This window comes from Festucalex cinctus, chromosome 4 (assembly GCF_051991245.1).
Source record: "Festucalex cinctus isolate MCC-2025b chromosome 4, RoL_Fcin_1.0, whole genome shotgun sequence".
In the NCBI taxonomy this organism is placed as follows: domain Eukaryota; kingdom Metazoa; phylum Chordata; class Actinopteri; order Syngnathiformes; family Syngnathidae; genus Festucalex; species Festucalex cinctus.
In genome coordinates this window covers 15,984,933-16,003,768 of record NC_135414.1, presented here as the reverse complement: position 1 = coordinate 16,003,768, position 18,836 = coordinate 15,984,933, and the positions used below count along the sequence as shown (strand labels likewise).

The 18,836-nt window shown below is 38.3% G+C and overlaps 1 pseudogene across 1 annotated transcript in view; it reads left to right on the top strand.

Annotated features, from left to right (window-relative positions):
• The window catches only part of LOC144017558 (multiple epidermal growth factor-like domains protein 11), a 91,831-nt pseudogene that overhangs the window by 29,309 nt on the left and 43,686 nt on the right, over positions 1 to 18,836 (top strand). Inside the window, exon 5 of the transcript XR_013283209.1 lies at positions 11,248 to 11,340. The product of XR_013283209.1 is annotated as a multiple epidermal growth factor-like domains protein 11 (transcript). The remainder of the gene's footprint in view (positions 1 to 11,247; positions 11,341 to 18,836) is intronic.

The following is an 18,836-nucleotide window of genomic DNA, read 5'->3' as shown; positions in this document are numbered from 1 at the left end:
CCAGGGATGAAAGTGGGCTGGAATGGTCTGGTAAAAAAAGTTTTGGGCCAGAACGATCCTGTATGGCGCTTCCAGGCCTGGACTTTCACTTTCACCCTTCAGTATGACGAAAACATGCCGGCTAGCGAGTAGATGCAGATGAGAATGAGAAAGTAAAAAAGAAAGAATTTAACAGTCAAATTTCCTTTGAACGGGTTTATCGTATGAATCGCTATGACAACTGTGTGATTGACATACACATGGCAAAAAGACGGGACGCTGAGATGGGACAAACCCAAGGTTCATAAACCAGGACTGTAAATCCATCTGGTTAGCCTAACCCCGGGATTACACTGCATGTGTGTGCGTAGCCGTAGCGTCTCCGCTCCGCTCTGGCAGCGCAGCCAATTTGTTTCCATTCTATCAGCTTGTTCAAATTACACCGACTGCGCATGCGCTGCGGATCAACTGCGGACCACCGCACAAATAGACCTCTATTCTATTTTTGCCAGACGACGCATCCGTCGGCATCCGTCAAATGGCAAACTAGCACAGAACACATCAAGTGGGACAGGAAGACCGATGCAGTTGCAAAATAAAAAAAAATCTGGTTACTTTTCAGAATAAAATACTCACCAGATCCTATTTCGCAATTATGTCAGCAAAACGTCACAATGCTTAACGCTTAATTTACTGTTTAAACACCAGCGAACATGGACGAGGAGAGATTTATGATGGAGATGGAAAGCCACAAAATTATATGACATGGCACATCCTTTTTACAAAGACAACCTAAAAATGAAATGTCCATGATGCAAAGCAACATGATGACATGCTTCACAAGTTTTTTCTGATTCGTTGTTCCTAAGGTTTTTGCAACTGTGCTGAACATCTGCCATGTTTCCGTCTATATCAACCTCTTTCGTTGTGATCATCATGTCTCTCTTTACAAGCATTCTGCCAGTGAGTCGATGCCTCACTCATTGCTGGCATACAGCATGATGTCATTCACATAAAGGAGGTTAATGATGATTGATCCAATTTGGAACTGGTATACGTAGTCACTTTTGATTTTCTAGTTCAGGAGGTTCAGGCCTTTGCAGAACTAGGGACACTTGCTCTATGGCACAGTGAAAATAATTTATGATCCTGTCTTTGCATTGCCCTTGACAGTGTCCTGGTTCTCGCATCACATTATCCGTGTGTGTTTTTTTGTTTTTTTTTTGTTGTTTTTTTGTTTTTTTGAGGTGAAGTCAACCCAAAATAAATGTCTTGACAATCATATGTTCTATGCAGCCACAGAATTCTGGTCAATATTGCGTTTGTGGAATATGAGTTAAGCAGCCGTTTTTGTCCATCTCACGGGGTGGCCATTTTGCCACTTACTGTCGACTGAATATGACATCACAGTGCTCAGGGCTCAGGCAACGACCAATCACAGCTCACCTGTTTTCTAAAAATGAGTTGTGCTGTCATTTTCAGTCGACAAGGAGCAAAATGGACGCCCCCTGAGATGGACAAAAACAGCTGGATTTTGCTTCATAACTGATATTCCTCAAATCAAATGTAACTCAATTTCTATATTAATTACTTGATTTTAAAAGTTACGTTTTTAGTTACATTCAACAGCGGCTAACAACCCAGCTAAACATAAAATGGACAACCGGTTTTGTTAATACTTAATTGGAAGTGCATTTTTGACAGTGATGTTCCATTTTTAATTAAAATAGAGTTTTTAAATAAAAATAAAACGTTTTAATTAAAAAACAGTTTTAATTAAAAATAAAATAAAAAGAAACCTTATTTGACTGAACATAAGTGTTTTTTATCCTTAAAAATAAGGAATGTATGTGGTAATGTTTAAAAAGAATAATAATAATGCAAGGTGTGGTACATGCACGGTCTCACATTAGTTAATATATACAGTAAAAGTCAGTGTTTACATTTTTCGGATTACACTGATTAATCCTTACTTTGCTTATACTTGTATAACAATGTTGCAATGCGTGCCTATACTGTTAATAATGTTTTGTTTTGTTTTTTTATGGCACTGACAGTTAGACTCTGGAACAAATTATTCTAAATAGAGTTGACCATATCCAAGTTTGACCAACAAATGAATGTGTACCAATTTTAGGGTTATTCCCCAAGAGGGAATGAATGCTCTGTACAAATATCCCCTCTGTAAATATTAATTCAGCAATGTTGATTATTCTGGCTTGTTGAAACTGCGTACGGTACATAAAACATATCCATTATCTTTTCACATGTACCCAGCAGTTATCTGCTTTATTATTGCTTTTAGAGCTGACAGTGCCGCAGCCCTGTTATGTCAATCAATTTCTACTTGACCACTCACATCTTAGTATCCATCTGAAAACAAATATCAAGCTGGAAATGATGGAAATTTCTGAAAATTAAAAATAAAAGGCTTCCCCCCCATCATTATTGTGTGATGATAATACTCCCCTTATCATCAGATGGGAAAATTGGAGCATTGATGTTCATTCGGTCTTTTATGCATATCTAATCAAACATATTTATTCTGACCAATTTAACCTCTAACCGACAGAGGACTGACTTAGAGAGACAAATCATGCTTTTATTTTGCCTGTAACCATTTGAGCCAGAGATTGTATTTGAAGAAGATGAATGGATAAACTTTTTGCTATACAAAAATAAAATATCAATTATCAGTTATTAATATCAAAATATCCATTCCTTTTTTTTTTTTTTTTTTACCTTTTCACTTACCGGATCACAACTGCCATGAAATGATAAATTTTTAATTTCACTGTATTTGGTGGCACATAAAATGGAGGAATGCTATGATATGGATTATTATTTTCAAGAAAAAGGAAGACATGTTGTAATTAAACTGTTGTTTTAAGATGAAGCTTTTCTATTCTGTCTAATCACCTGCATTTATCTCTTACTGATGTATTTTCCCCAAAAGAAGTCAATTATCCACCCTAGATGGTAAATTCTATAGCATAGTGCTGCTTTTTTCATAAGTGAATGGGTTACCCTGGGGGAAGCCACTGCTAAGGAGAAGCACATTGTGTCTTTATTCAGCATCAGCTTGTAAACAACCTAATTCGATTCTCTTGTAGGACCTGGACAAATAACCCGCAAGTCTATTATGCAGCATTGCCTCCGTCATCCACCCGCTAACACACAAGCGCACGACTCTGGTTTGAATGCATGTCATGGCCTTGTTACATACAAAGCATGCCTTTTAGCTTTGCTAACATTAACAAATTAGGACAGGTTTTTTGTTGCGCCACATTCTCAACATGAGCAAAATGAAAGGTTCCCCTCTTTCACTGAGAAAGAATGTTGCTTGAGGCGCAAATCGAAATTGACGGGCTTTCATAGCAGTTTTGCAGAATTGTTTTTGATTTGCTTTGTAGCAAAAATTTTATAGTAGGCTGGATGCCATTTCTTATTAAGATTTCATATACTATGTAAATACTACACTAAATCTATTTTAATGTGCATTGTACACCAGTTGGAAATCTAAAGGAAATCCTTAAGACATTTATTATTATTTCTCTCAGTGTGGAAATTAAATTCAACTTAAGTCAACTGGTATTTTCCACTCTTGGCATTCCCTTGATGAGCTTCAAGAGTAGTCATCTGAAATGGTTTTCCAACAGTATTGAAGGAGTTCCCAGAGGTGAGAATGCCAAGAGGGGTTGAAGAAACTAGACTAAAACATCTTTTCAGTTATTTCACCTTTTCTTTTGTTAAGTGCATAACTCCACGTGTTCATTCTTAGTTTTGACGTCTTCACTGATAATCTACAATGTAAATAGTAATGAGAATAAAGAAAACACATTGAATGAGATGTTTCTATGTGTCCAAACCTTTGGCCTGTACTGTATGTAAATGTAGAATGAAGTGTATTTGGTCAAGATTCAAATAATTCTATAATAGTGGCAGCTATAAAAACCTTAAAACAACATCTCTGGTGGACCGGGAGCCATTGCAGCTTTAGGCCAGCATAAAGGACCAGAAAGCACCACATTACATTTAATCGAGGCAAGATGTAACAAATGCATGAACTGTGGTCTCTGCATCACTCATGCAGAGAATAGGATATATCTTAGTGATATTGTGAAGAGATGAAAATACACACTTCTAGTAATTGCTATGCAGTTGAAAGGAGAGAGTTGAGTAAAATATGGCCCTGAATTGTTTTTTTTTTTTTTTTTTTTTTTTTTTTTTACAAAGGCACTTTATTTAATAGTTCCTCTTCATCTGGCAAGACCAATTATCAGCATCTGTGTTTTCTCAGGGTCAAGAACAGTGGCAGCTGTACAATAGAGTGTCATGGCACCACCCCTCCGCTCAGATGCACCTTGAATTCGACAAATAATATTTTAATTAGAGCTGTCAATCGATTATTATTTTTTAAATCATATTAACTCATTCACTGTCAGTCATTATAGAAATTTTTTACATTTCCAATACTCACGTGATATTACATTCAATAATTATATATAAACCGAATCTACCAAATAACAGAATAGACTCCCTACTTTTTGTCCCGTCCCGTTCTTTTATAATTGACAGCAGAAAAATGTAGGTTTGCCAAAATACAGCCATTTCTCCCATGGACTCTGAAACTGTGTTTATTTCCTATAAAATGGGGCAATGATGTCATCTACCGGTGGTTGGGCATCAGTAAAGTTGTTTCCAAGTTTGATATTTACAGTGGAGCATGCTCAGATTCGCCCCCATTTAGCACCGCTCTAAAAAATACAATTGACAAGTATACTTGTCAAAGGCAGTGAATGAGTTAATCACATCTTAGAATTTTGATTTCTCATGATTAATCACTTAATTAAAAATAGTTTTTAATCACTGTTTTTTTTGCCTGCCAAATTTGAAAAGCACCTGTTATATGTTAATTCTTTAGACATTTAATGTAATGAGGACGTCTTCAACATTTTTTGATCCACTGCACACTCTCTCATTCTCCTCTTTTTCTAATCAGTTAATTACTTGCATAATTTAAAAAGAAAAGAAGAAAAAAATGCAAATATGTTCACATGGACAAATATTCTGAATGTTACAAACATTTATTAAATGCTTTACCTTAATGCATGTAGTTATGTTTATTGCTCAAACACAACCTGCTCGACTTTTAACGTAACCATCCGCTGTCAACAAGGTTGGCGCTGGGTTATGAAACTTTTTAGTCAATGTAGCTAAACTGTATAAGAATCTCCAAGCCACATTTGAGTGTAGCTAGGCTTAGCTTAATGGCTAACTGCACATTGTAGTGGTCGAAATGGGCAAAGTTCTTGTAAATAAAAGTCGTCACGGTGAAAGAAATGAGGGAACTTATATACTGCTCCATCAGCTCATCACCGTTTTAGCCCCATGAAAGAAAACAAGAACAACAAAAATAATTGGGACAATTGAGAGGGTGAAAAGGTATCGCGAAATACCTCAGCAATTTTGCACAAAAATTATCTCTGTCTTTGCACGTTTTTTTTTCCGTTCCAAAATATTGAATGTATTTAGTGAGAATGCTTTAACAGCACAAATTTTAATAAAATAATGACAATAAGTTCAGATAATGGATGGATGGATAATAGAGATTAAAGGGATACTTGACTCATTGAGCCATCTTCAGCAGTAAAATGTAAATATTTTGTCCAGAAAGAATTTGATGACGTCATTATTTTTCATGTACAATTAACTCATTGACTCCCAGCCATTTTCACAGAAGCAATCCCGTTCGCTCCCGGCTGTTTTACTGGATTTTGACTGATTTTGCAAGGCCCACAGAATATTGTGTTCTATTGCTATAAAAACATGGAACCTATCAAAAGAAAGATTAAAGTCTCTTCTTCCATCAGGAAAAAAAGTATGTTTCTATCTGTTTCCGTTTTGCAGCAATTAGCATTAGAAGAGAGCTAAGTTTCATCAGTTTTCACAAATCTATTTAAAATTCTAAGTAATTTAGCTTTTTTTCTAGCTGGCCCTGGTTGATCTTCTTTGCTCTGCTGCCACCTGCTGGCCGTTTGTGTAATAACTACCATTTCTGCAACCGTTCTTTGCAGTTGAGAGGCTGCATCAAAACCTTCTGTATGCTCTAGCATAGAAAACAAAACAAAACAAAAAAACGTATAAATATGTCTTTGGGACATAACATAAAAAAAACCGTACACATTATTGGGAGCAAATTAGTTAATTATTTTTCAAAAGTAATTTTTCTACTTGCTGTCGACTGATGATGACATCACCTGTGCTGAGGAAGTAGGCAACGGCCAATCATGGCTCACCTGTTTTCTAGGTTTGGTCAGTAAACTGAGCCATTATTGGTCGTTACCGACTTCTTAAGCACAGGTATGTCATCATCAGTCGACTGCAAGTAGAAAATTCATTTTTAAAGGTATTAATTGTACCTGAAAAATAATGAAGTTATCACATTAATTATAGACAAAATATTAACTTTTTACTGTTGAAAATGGCTCAATTAGTCAAGTATCCCTTTAAATAATGAAACTAAATAAATGAAATAATAATGCAAATATTTCAAAATATATGTGTATTGATTTTTAGATAAGCAGGATAAATAATACACAGTTAACGGTGAGTAAAAGTGATTTCATTCATCATTTATCTCAGTTATTTCCGATTATATACAGATACAGTATATACGACTATATACAGGGGTGCCAAACTCTTGACCAATTGGCCCTCTTTGGATTCTTCTTCTTGCCGAGAAACTTTCTTTTTCCATCTTATCGGAGCGAGAAGACCGAGAAGGATTTGGAGGATAGGTCACTCACAATGTAAAAGTGCCTAGGAAAGGTGGCTCAACACAACCTTTAAGGTACTGTTACAATAGCAAAGTTACTCCTGACCAACCTTTACGAAAAGAGGTGATGAGATGAAGTAGATGAAAGATGTGCTAGGGACATATTTTGATTGAGAGAAAAAGGATCTTGTTAGATCAAAACTAGCAAACTAAATACACCCAGACTAAAACAGTCAGTGACGGAGAGAGGAGGAGCAGAGAAGACACGGAGGTACCATGATAACAAGATATGAATGAACAGACGAGTGTGAGTGAAACAAGGAGATGACATGGAAGCAAAATGTAATAACTAGTCAAAACAAAACAGCCCAATACAAAAAGGATAACCATCTCAGTAATACAAACAAATAATGCCAAGCTAAAGGACACATAAGATCCTGAGCAAACACCGATCAGAGGCCAGAACCTGCTAAAGTGAAGCATGAACATGCTCGGTGTCACCATACTGTTTGACGATGAAGTTTGCAGAATCACTTGCACCGATCATATTTTATGTATTTTTATCAGTCTTCATTTCTGTATTTTTTTTTCAGGCTACCTTTATTTGTTATTGAGCAGCAACTTGCTCAGACAGAGGGGAAAAAAAGATAAGTAGCACATCATATCTCTGTGATAGAGAAGTAAAAGTCTCCAAGCTGTCAGCCTGCCGTCTGCCTACACACATCCTACCTGATGAATGATGCAGTATTCATAGTCTGATGCACAAATGAGCCTCACAAAATGAGCTGCAAGGGATGATAAAAAAAGTTAAGTCTGTCGAATTTGAACAAGTTGAGCATTTGATAATGAAGAGGATTCCTCTGATCTTTTCACTCCATTTATTGTGTGTGGGTTTAGCTACACAGTCAATTCTGTAGAGTAAATTTGACTCTATTTAGAGTGGGACCAAATGGACTCAGTTTTAGAGTAATATTTACACTTGGAGGAGATTAAAATAAAGAATTGGGAAAAATAAAAGTGGCTCAAGATAGGAACAACCTCCAGCTTAGAAGACAGACAATCTACTACTCCCTGAGCCACGCAGCTCCTGCTTTCTGTTAGTATATCGCTCATGTCAGCTGCAGATGATTCCATGATTGCATGGAATCTTCCACTCCAAGAGACCAAAAACAATATCTTTGGTAAAGCAAACAGTAGGAGGGGCATAGCTCAGGCGGTTACGTGGCATTCTCGCAAGCTGAAGGTTGTGAGTTCGTTCCGCAAACCTTGAGTGAGTTTTATGATTTTTTATTTTACTCCCTTATAGTGTAAATCTTAGTTTACTCTAAAACTGAGTCTATTTGGTCGCTATCTAAATGGAGTCAAATTTACTCTAAATAGAGAAGGGGGGGGGGGGGGCGGGTATACCGATACATGGTTTTATGTATCAATATTGGGACATGAAAAGGCCTATCGATATTCGATACGATATCGATATATCGATATTTTAAACCCAGCCCTAATATTATGTTAGTGTACATACGTTTACTCGTTTTTAGCACTTCTCAAATTAAACACATTAACTGAGTAAATCTTAATTATTAATTCAATTTAAAATTGATTTCAACATTTGCTGTAAACACATTGCACAGAAAAAAACAAGTAGCACATTGAAGTATACCTAATGTTTTGAATTAACTGTGAATAACTAAAAAAAAAAAAAAAAAAAACTAAATACTAGAGCTGCGAGCAGCTATAAAGGGCCCTCGCAGCCCGGGCCACGTTGGGGTCCTTGCACGTTGGGGTACTTGCACGTTGGGGTACTGGCACATTGGGGTACTGGCATATTGGAAGCAAAATTTCTTTGAAAATGGCATAATAAACGTTTACATGTAGAATATTTTTTTGCCAGTGTGTGTGTCAAGCTCAACGGGTTTTGGTGATTGTTAAGACCTGCAAAAATCAGCGTCCTTTTTTATTTTTAGGCAATGAGTTGCCCTGATTGGTATTTTTTTGTAAAAGTGTATATACACATCATCGCTCGTTGTACTCATTGCACAATGTTTACTTTTATTGTCCAAAGGGGCAATCAAAAATGAATAAAACAAAATGGAAACGTACATACGTTTGGATCGGTGTGAAGCCAGTGAACAATTTGAGTGGTGGAAACTAAAAGAATATTCATAAATGACTTAGTTATCACACTTAGAATGAGTGTACATTTTTTGTACAAAATACCGTATGTGGGGTATTTATTTATTTTTTTTATATAAGCCTCAAGGGCTAGGTGGCGCTGTATTTATAACTGAATGTTGTCATAGAGATACCTTCAGGCCTTGATTATAAGCATACATGTCAAGTGTGGGATTTTTTTTGGAGCATGTACCGTGGAGTTATTAAGCATATCCTTCATTCACGATATTGCTTTTAATGTCCATAGAGGCTATCAAAAATAAATAAAAATATATATATGTTTGGATAAGTCTGATGCCAGTGAACATTTTGAGTGGTGGAAACTAAAAGAATATTCATAAATGACTTCGTTATCACACTTAGAATGAGTTTACATTTTTTGTACAAAATACCGTATGTGGGGTATTTTTTTTTCATGCCTCAAGGGCAAGGTGGCGCTGCATATATAACTGAATGTTGTCATAGAGATAACTTCAGGCCTTGACGATAAACATACATGTCAAGTTTGGGATTTTTTGGAGCATGTCCCGTGGAGTTATCAAGCATATCCTTTTACATTGCGAAACACAAATTTTGATGCCCCGCCTTCATCATATAGTATTTCAAAAAGTCAAGATTTTTCCCCCTGTCGTTGGCTCAGGTCTTGACATGGTCCAGGTCAAGTCTTAACTCAGTCAGATGAAACGTGTAGGAGAAGTGGGCAAAAGTCTGCCCCCTGTGAATGTGCAAAAATCGTCAAAAATGGGACATTCAAAAATTCGTAGCTCACTTCCTGTTCATTTTAGCATATGGGTACAAGAGACTTTTTTGTAGGTATTGGGCTCCCTCATACACCTAAAAATATTCGTCGTTCTTGCTTAAACGTACAACCGGGGCTGCTTCGTTAAAAATTTTGAGGGGGCGCTATTGAGTCGTTTTTGTAAAAATAGCACAATCAACAATAAAATATTGCTCATTTTACAAGGCCAGATGTGTGTGCCAAGTTTCAGGAGTTTTTGTGCCAGTTTAGGCCCTCAAAATTGGTGTTGTTTTCTTGGCGAACAGCGCTTAGCCACGCCCACAGCGATTCGCGAAAACTCACAAACTTCGTGTTGTGACATCATGAAGGCCGAAACCCTCATCTGAGCAAATATGAGGTAGGTGCAGTTAATGGGGTTGGAGAAAAACATTGAAGAAAAATCGTAAGAAAAAAAATTGCCAGTAGGTGGCGCTATCAGTAAGATGAAATATAAGTACATAGATGTCTTAAGGGCTGGACTCTCATCAAATGTGTGAAATTTTGAGAAGATAGGATCATCTGGGTCGTTAAAGCAGCTTTTATTGCCACGAAAAATTACCAGACTTTGCGGCACCGTAGCGGCCACGCCCTTTGGCGAAAAGTTACAATATTCGGTGTAGGGCATTATCAACATCTTAAGGCTTGTCTGACCAATTTTCAACTGGATCCCTTCAAAGAGCTTGGCACAGTAGCTAAAAACGTAAAGTATGACATTTATTGTCACCACTAGGTGGTGCTATATATATAACAGACTTTTATCATATAGATGTCTTCAGGCCGTGACTATTAAGTTGCATGAGAAGTTTGAGATTTTTTGGAGCTTGTACATGGGAGTTATTCAGCATTTTGTCTTTCTGGACAAATGAAATTTTAAAGGCAATATTTGATGCCCCGCCCCCGTCATATAGTATTTCAAAAAGTCAAGATATTTTGCCCAGTTGTTGTCTCAGGTCTTGAGATGATACATGGCAAGTTTGAAGTCAACTGGCTGAAAAATATTTGCAAAGGGGGAAAAAGTATGACCACAGTGAATGTGCCAAAATGTGCCAAAATTGGACATTCAAAAATTCATAGCTCACTTCCTGTACATTTTAGGAAATGGCTTCCACTGACTTTTTTGTGCGTCTCGGGGTGCTACACGTGCCTGCCAATTTTCGTAGCTCTAGCTCAAACGGGCCGGGATTGGTTTTTATTTTTCTACGCTAGGTGGCGCTATAGAGTTGCGTTGTTATGACAACTACATAATATCAAATTTTTCACCGGGCACGAAGAGACTGCAAAGTTTGGTGAGTTTTCGTAAATGTTTAGGCCCTCAAAAATGAGATCGTTTACGGAGAAGAAGAAGAAGAAGAATTCTTACAAAAACAACAGGGACCTCGCAGCGGTCGCTGCTCGGGCCCTAATAATGAATGAAACCAAGGTAATATTTACAAGGGCAAAAAGTCCTTTTTAGCAGTTCAGCAGGGTTTTAATTAGCTCTTAAGTGAGGTGAGTATGATAATTGTCATTAACATTGCTTTTGTTCTCGTTTTAATCTCAGCCTTGTGTACTGAGGAGTGTGCCCACGGTCGGTGTATCTCTCCTGAAACCTGTCAATGTGAGCCCGGCTGGGGAGGTCTGGACTGCACCAGCGGTGAGTCCGAATCTCGTTGTTTACTAAAGATGTGACTGAATTGTGTGCTTTTCACTGCAACTGTGCGTAAAGTCCCGAAAACTGGATGAGCTCAATAAAGTGTGTGTGTGATGTTACGTGGAGCTTTAGCTTGTAAAAAAAAAATTTGAATGTGAGTGTTGTGATCATTTTGTACACACTGACTCTACATAACTAACAAGGTAAAAAGCGAATGGTTCCAAGGAGTAGCGTCTTTGTAGATCCACACACTATTTTTTAGGCTTAGATTTTTGCTTTGCCATTTTTTTTTGAGAGAAGCTGAACAGTTTAAAAAAAGTGCATTTTACATATGGTAATCATTCTGCTGTATTTCATTGGATTATCAGTCTCATTATTTTCTCCTGAACTCTGCAAACTCTCTCTCAGCCTACACTGCAGCCTGTTTGTGTATGGCCGTATTGACACATCATCAGTCACACAGCCACCACATTGTTTACCTTGCTTTATTGCTGCCTGGGGGTTAAGGGACTGAGGCATGTCTAAAACGAAGGCTGGGTAAATTTGCCACCTCCTACAGATTGAAGAAAGGAAAAAGATGAAGTATCGACTGTCAGTTTGAAGATAGGAGGGAATCAGACTGAAAAGAAATTTGAGTATTTGAGGATTGGGTGACTGTCATGTCCATCGTGGCAGTGTATTTCTGCCTGCCAAATGTTGAATTGCCATCAAAATCCATTTCCACCCCATTGTTTTATGTATAACATAGGTCAAAATGAGTCAGGGACATGGTTTAAATTGTCATCCATGCGATTTGTCAATTGTTTGCAATGGGTGACAAAAAGCTTATGTACCAAGCGACTCAGATTTTGACGTCCTTGTGACAAAGATTTGACACTCGTTCAAATAGCTGCCCACTTGTCATTGCGACACACCCATTTAACTCACTCACTTAACGCACCTGCATCTTGTGCAAAGCTCAAACTTTTGCTGCCAAACTCAAAGAGGTTGAGGAATAAACTGCTTTAGTTTATTTTTGGAGAAACTAAGCATTTTGAAATTAGAATTGTGCTGTTTTGGGGCACATTTCTTGGATAATGGCCTTGTTCATGTTAAGCTTTCACAAAAATACATTTGTGTGGGTTTAGGCAACACAGACACATATACACGGATATTGGTCAATCCACCACAGAGTGCTTTTGCCTTGAGGTCGCGGGGCACTACCATCGAGGAGGATTAAAGGAACTTTTGAATGGGCTGAACATTGACGCTTATGTAATAGGCCTGTTTGTAAAAATTCACCCCCCTGAAAAACTCAGGGGTGATCTAAGATGTTTTTGTAATGACTTCCAATACAAGTTGTAACACCCATTAGTTTATGGGTGGAGGCAACATGGTTCTGATCATCATTGAAGAGAGGACAGATTTTTTGCTGGATTGCTTTGCCCGCGACTAGTTGTCGCAGTTAGTTAGTCTGAAAACCATGACTAATCGTCACCAACCTGTGAAAATGTAAATATTTTGGATTTTATTGACAATTCATGTGAGCTCCTATGAGTAAAAGCCACCATCAGCTCCACAAAATTGAAATATAAATATCCATCCATCCATCCATCCATCCATAAAAAGCCATAAAAAGGGTGAACAAGAAAACAGAGGATTTGGGATCCTCTTCATTGCTTGTGTAGAGATTACTTCATATCAGGCAAGTCAATTACTGAATCAGTTAGTCATGTAGAGGTAGCACGATTTTATAGTTATTAAATGAAGGCAAAAGACGTGATCAGGCACTTTGTACGTGGAGGCTGAATCAGAAGATGCTAACTGTTAGCCCCCGCAATATGTGGTGGAAATAATATGTTTCGTTCGTTTGTGCTGCTACGGTTTAATAGATATTACACAGTTGAATTTAATAACTGACCAACACCATAAAGAAGATTTTTTACGGTATGACAACGGCAAGTTGTCTGGTCAAGTCTTGGCGACCAGTCCTCTCACGTCCCGTCCTGTCTTCGTTGCCTCATCTTACTTGTTTTATGTAAATAAAGTTATTCACATTGCCCTTCCTGCCCGTCTTCCTGCCATGTGTCCCCGCATTTGGGTCCATCCTTCACTAGTTCTCACCCCCAATCATGGCAACATTACTATCCTGCTTTGAATGTGAGTGATAATCCACGAAATTTCCAACTCTGGGTGTGTCTGATTTCTGATAGATTTCACTGTAATGTATTTTATAAGCACATCACCATTTGCCTTGGTCTGCTAATTTATTCTCTAAATCCCCAAAAGGAGCTTGTGGCATAAAACACAGCTTCTCTTGTTGGCATCCATGTCATGGAAAGCCTGTTAAGGTGTGCAAGAACATAAAGCTGCTTTCAGCTTTCCATCAGCTGTAGTTTTTCTCTCACACACATTCCTATCATTGACAGCTCTACCGTACATAAGCACCCAGATGCATCACTCTGTCCTTGCAACTTTTGTTCTTTACTCTGTGAGTTTCCTGATTGAAGGTTTTTGCCTAGAGCCTTTGAACCACCACGTCAAATTGTTTTATAATATTCTATCAGGTCATGTTTTTTTTATCTTAGCATTTTTAGAGAAAAGGAAAAGATCAGTTTCAACCATTAAATCTCAATTTTAAATCCCCAGCAAAGCCACACAATTCAGATTTAACATTTAGTACGGTATACTTCAGGAAAAGTTACTTAAGTAGTTTACAAGATCAAGGAAAAAACTTGTAATTTAAATTGTGATTATTTGATGTGAATGTATGATGTCAAGCACAATAATCCGGTTTTGGTGTGTAACATTCAGTCTTAGACACATTTATTATTGCATTTTAGAAGGAGGTGCAGTCACTGATATCATAGAAAGCTGATCCATTTTTTTCGTACCGTCAGTTAAAGTTATGTTAAAATTAATAAGACATCACCCACTTAAGTAGGCTAGGTTGAACTAGATTTACAACCACAATTGCTTTCACCATGCATCCATCCATCCATTTTCTTGACCACTTATTCCTCACAAGGGTCACGGGGGGTGCTGGCGCCTATCTCAGCTGGCTCTGGGCAGTAGGCGGGGGACACCCTGGACTGGTTGCCAGCCAGTCGCAGGGCACACAGAGACGAACAACCATCCACGCACACAAGCACAATTCGGAGCGCCCAATTAACCTGCCATGCATGTCTTTGGAATGTGGGAAGAGACCGGAGTACCCAGAGAAGACCCACGCGGGCACGGGCAGAACATGCAAACTCCACCCAGGAAGGCCGGAGCCTGGACTCGAACCCGAGTCCTCAGAACTGGGAGGTGGACGTGCTAACCAGTCAGCCACAGTGCCACCTCTTTCACCATATAGAAACACAAAATTAATTTATTGCACAGTGCACAATATCTCAGAACGTGACCAGCAAAATATCTGTGAATTAATGTGTGTCCACAATCATGAAAGGTGGTTAGCATGCCTACCTCACAGTCGAGCGGTGATGGCCACAGACCAATTTCAGTTGCTTAGTTTGGACAGCTCCCACAGGATGGCACATCTGAATGTGTTATGGTCAGATGCTTTGCTGTGTGTGTAAGCAGTGCCAAGAGCCTCCATAGGATATCAGGTGACAAGAGAGGGGAAGTGGCACAGGAGAACAAACCAATAACAGGATCACTACCTGATTGTTTCGACAGAGGAATGTTGCCAGACTTCCACCAGCGTACTTGTGTGCATGTTTGTAACCAAACAGCCAGAAACAATCACCAATCAATCACTCACATTGAGTTGGTACAGTACTGGTTTGGTACACCACAGATTATAGTTTGGTACAACTTCAGCACCTCCTCATTTCGTCATAATAGCAGCCATACGTCAGCAGTACGCAGCCAGAGTTAGTTGAAGTCTTGTCATAAAGTGGTTGAATGTTCATGTCTGGAACCTTTAGTCACTGCCCCCAGCTGCTGACATCGTGGGAGCTGAAAAGATTTGGTGCTAGACTTGCTTCTGTCATGTCTGGGGTCACGCCAGGGTTAAGTTTGAGTTCATGACCTGTTAAGTTGGGTTCACGACCGTGAGGTCAAGTTTCTGTTTTGTATTGATATAACAAGTGTCTGTTTTGAACTGATGTAACTATCATATAACCATCATCTAGTTTCAACTAGTTTTAGGCTATGTGATGTCGATCTTTAATCCTTTAGGTGATGTCTGGACCTTTGTGATGTCGTTCTTTAGTCTTTTACTTGCTACAACCAATCAGATCGTTTCACTGTCTGTTGGTCCAGTCTGAGAATTATGTGTTTTGCCAGATTATTACTCTCTGTTCCTCTGTGCTTCTCCGCAGCCCAAGGGGGATTGGCGTCTCGTGATTCTCGATGCATTCTCGTTGTTTTTGGTTTAGTCAAGTTATGTGAATAAATAGTTAAAACCTTATTTGTGTCTGCGCTTTGGGATCCAACCTCCAGCACATGACAGCTTCAAGTAGGTGTTTTTGTGGTGGGAAAAGAAAAAAAATTAAAATAAAATCAGATAAACAACTCTATCTCCAACTAGCTGACTGTGAAAGTGGTACATGGGTGGTACAAGAGTCTAATGTCCTGAAATGGGGCCAGTTTTCTCAACCTAGCACCCTGCAGTTTGACTGGCATTTGCCATTGAGCACCAGAAAAAGCACTTTGCCATTGGTGCCCTCTTCTCTTCACAGATGAGCGAAGGTTTACATCAACCATCTGAAAGAAAAAGTCTGAATGCTGTGAAGAATGTTGTGTCGCACAAAAAACCCTCTAGCATGACCAAGTTACCCATTTGGAGCTCCTAGACAAGAGTCTCAAACTCAGTCGTATTGTATGTGCTGTGTTGGTAAATTAGATACTACATTACCCAGAAGGCTTAGGGTGAGAGATGTAACGGAAAGTGTGGACGCTGCTGTTGATTGACGAGTTGTGCTCAAGGGCACCAAAGAGTTGAGATGTTGTTACACATTGTTGTTCCTGCTTTGTTTTAATAGGAAACATAACATGCTCTAAAACTTAAGTAAAAATCTAATTAAAAAAAACAAAAGTTAATCTCATTCAGTACAGGGGTCCTTCTGCTTAACAGTTGTAAGTTGTTGAACTCTCGCTGCAAGAATTCCAAACGCAACAATGCTTATATCTTAGTATTCACATGGGGATAATAAGAGCTTTTAAATGGAAGAAATGCAGAAGAGAACCTGCTGTGATGGGCAGAAGTACGTGTTAGTTATGACATGTGTCAGTGTAAATCTATTATTTTCTCAGCATTCACACATTTAGATTGGGTTGCACTAATAAGATTTGTGTGTTTGCCCTGAAATGCTCTGAATTGAAAGGAAGAGACAAGGTGATAGATGCAGTCGCAGTTAAAAAGTCAGGGCTGTTTGTAGTCATCTGGGCATTGGTGAAGAATGCATCCATGATATAGAAAAACTTTTAACAAACATTTTAAAATCTGAAATGCACTTTAAAGTTCTAGTGCAGCAGAGTTATATTCAAACTCGTTTTACTCTTAAAGTCTTTGGGGTTAAAGTGAGGTTTAATGTAATCTGGCATTTGTAAATAGGTTTGGTGCAATGGAACTCAAATTTAAACTATTATTTAATCTGGTTTTAAAGTTAAAACTTGTCGGTGCAGTCCAGAATACGAGACATACATTCTGGCATGTGTTTCTTACATGTTCTCACCTTCTTCTGTGTTAGCTACTTGAGCTTGTGGAACAGAGTTCATGAGATGTGCAAAGTAAATAATTTATGCAGGTCTAAAAGGTTAAGTTCTCTGCGAGACGAAGTGGAGGTGTGATCTGCCAGAAAAAGAGGAAAAGTAGGCCCAAGTAAGACGTGACATGTTTCTTGAAGAGAGGAATTTTCAATCCCCACTTGTACATAAGCGGTGACTCTGCAGTCCTGAATGAGATGGGAAGGTCATCCTTCCACCGGGAGACAGCGGGAACAAAGTCTCAAGCTCCTACAGGCAATCACCGTCGAAAAGAATGAACTAAGCCGCTGGTTTGAGCTGATAGGCTGCTGTTGGCTAAATAGGAGACAAAGACCTCTGGGAATAGTCTGCCTTAGGCCTTTCATGAAGATTTTCTTGTATTACAAAAAAGGTACCAGGGCTCACTCGCATAGCTACTTCTGTTTGTATCTGTAAACTGTTGTTCAAGGACTTTAGCTGATTTGTTCAAGTTTAGGACACAACTTATGTCAAAATGGCCGAGACTCAGCACTAACATGGATGAATTAAGTTAAACTGAGCAGTGCGGCACGCAAACACTGGTGGGATTAATTATGAGATAGGCGGAGATACCTGATGCCTTTGTAGTCTTTGCTTTCTTGATGAGATAAGAGCAAGCACATGTCCTCTCAAACCTTCTGCAAGGACACGTGAAAACCGCGACTGATCAAAAATGATCGCAAGTGATGGGGACAATTTCAACAACTATTTTGATACTGTGGTCTAGCACAGTTGTCAGGAATAATGAACCTTATGGAAATTAAATAATCTTATATACTGCATACAGTACTGTGCAAGTGTCTTTGACAGTCAATATGACTAACATGAACAAACAGGAATGAGCACGGTTTCACAAGCAAATATTCTCCAGACTACCAGGGAAAAAAATTATTGTACAATCATGTTTATTTTGATATTCCCCAATCTTTGTGAAGTAACTGGAATAACTGCAAAAGACATTTTTGAAAAACAAAAAAGTTTTTATTTTTAAGCTATGATGTGTCCACTACAGAGGACATTTTTTAAAACTTAAATGCTACGCTCAAAAACAGTTAAAATAATTCCAACAATACTTTAATGTGTTCTTAAGTCTTATAGAAAAAAAACATGCTAACAACTTTTAAAGCCTAAATTTGTTCAATAAAAAGTGTTATACACTTACTTTTCCTCTTCCCTGAAAAGTACTTGCACTGAGGGAAGCCATTTTCTTTTATGATGCTATCAAAGGTAGCAAAGTCACACCCCTACACATTTGGTATCATCGGAAAGCTCTGAATGTCCTCTTTAGAGCACAAAGGAGTTAATTCAATCATATGTACTGGGTGGGAGATATTCAGGTTTAAAAAGGTCCACTACAGAGGACAAATTTGAATTGCTGGTAGTCAGGAGGATACGAAACCATTGTCCACAGAACGCTGCATGAAGTAACAACCAATTACAAATTAACAATCAATTATATTTCAGTCCATTTTGGTGACCGTGTTTGTGATTCAATATGGGATCATTGTAACCCCCAGAATTAGAGTGGCATCTACCAGATTTTCACCAGGAAGCAGGAAGCCGTCAGCCACCCAATGTTTCCCAACCTTTATTGAACCAATGCACATGTATCACATCGGGGGAAAAATCTCACGGCACACCACATAGCAAAACCATTCACAAAAATTGGATATAGAGGTTAATTATGTTCCTTCTGTCATTTAGTGGAAGAACATTTATTTTGCCTGTTACTAATATACATGGTTGGCATAGATAAATTACTGAACAAAAAGTATTAGAATTTTTTT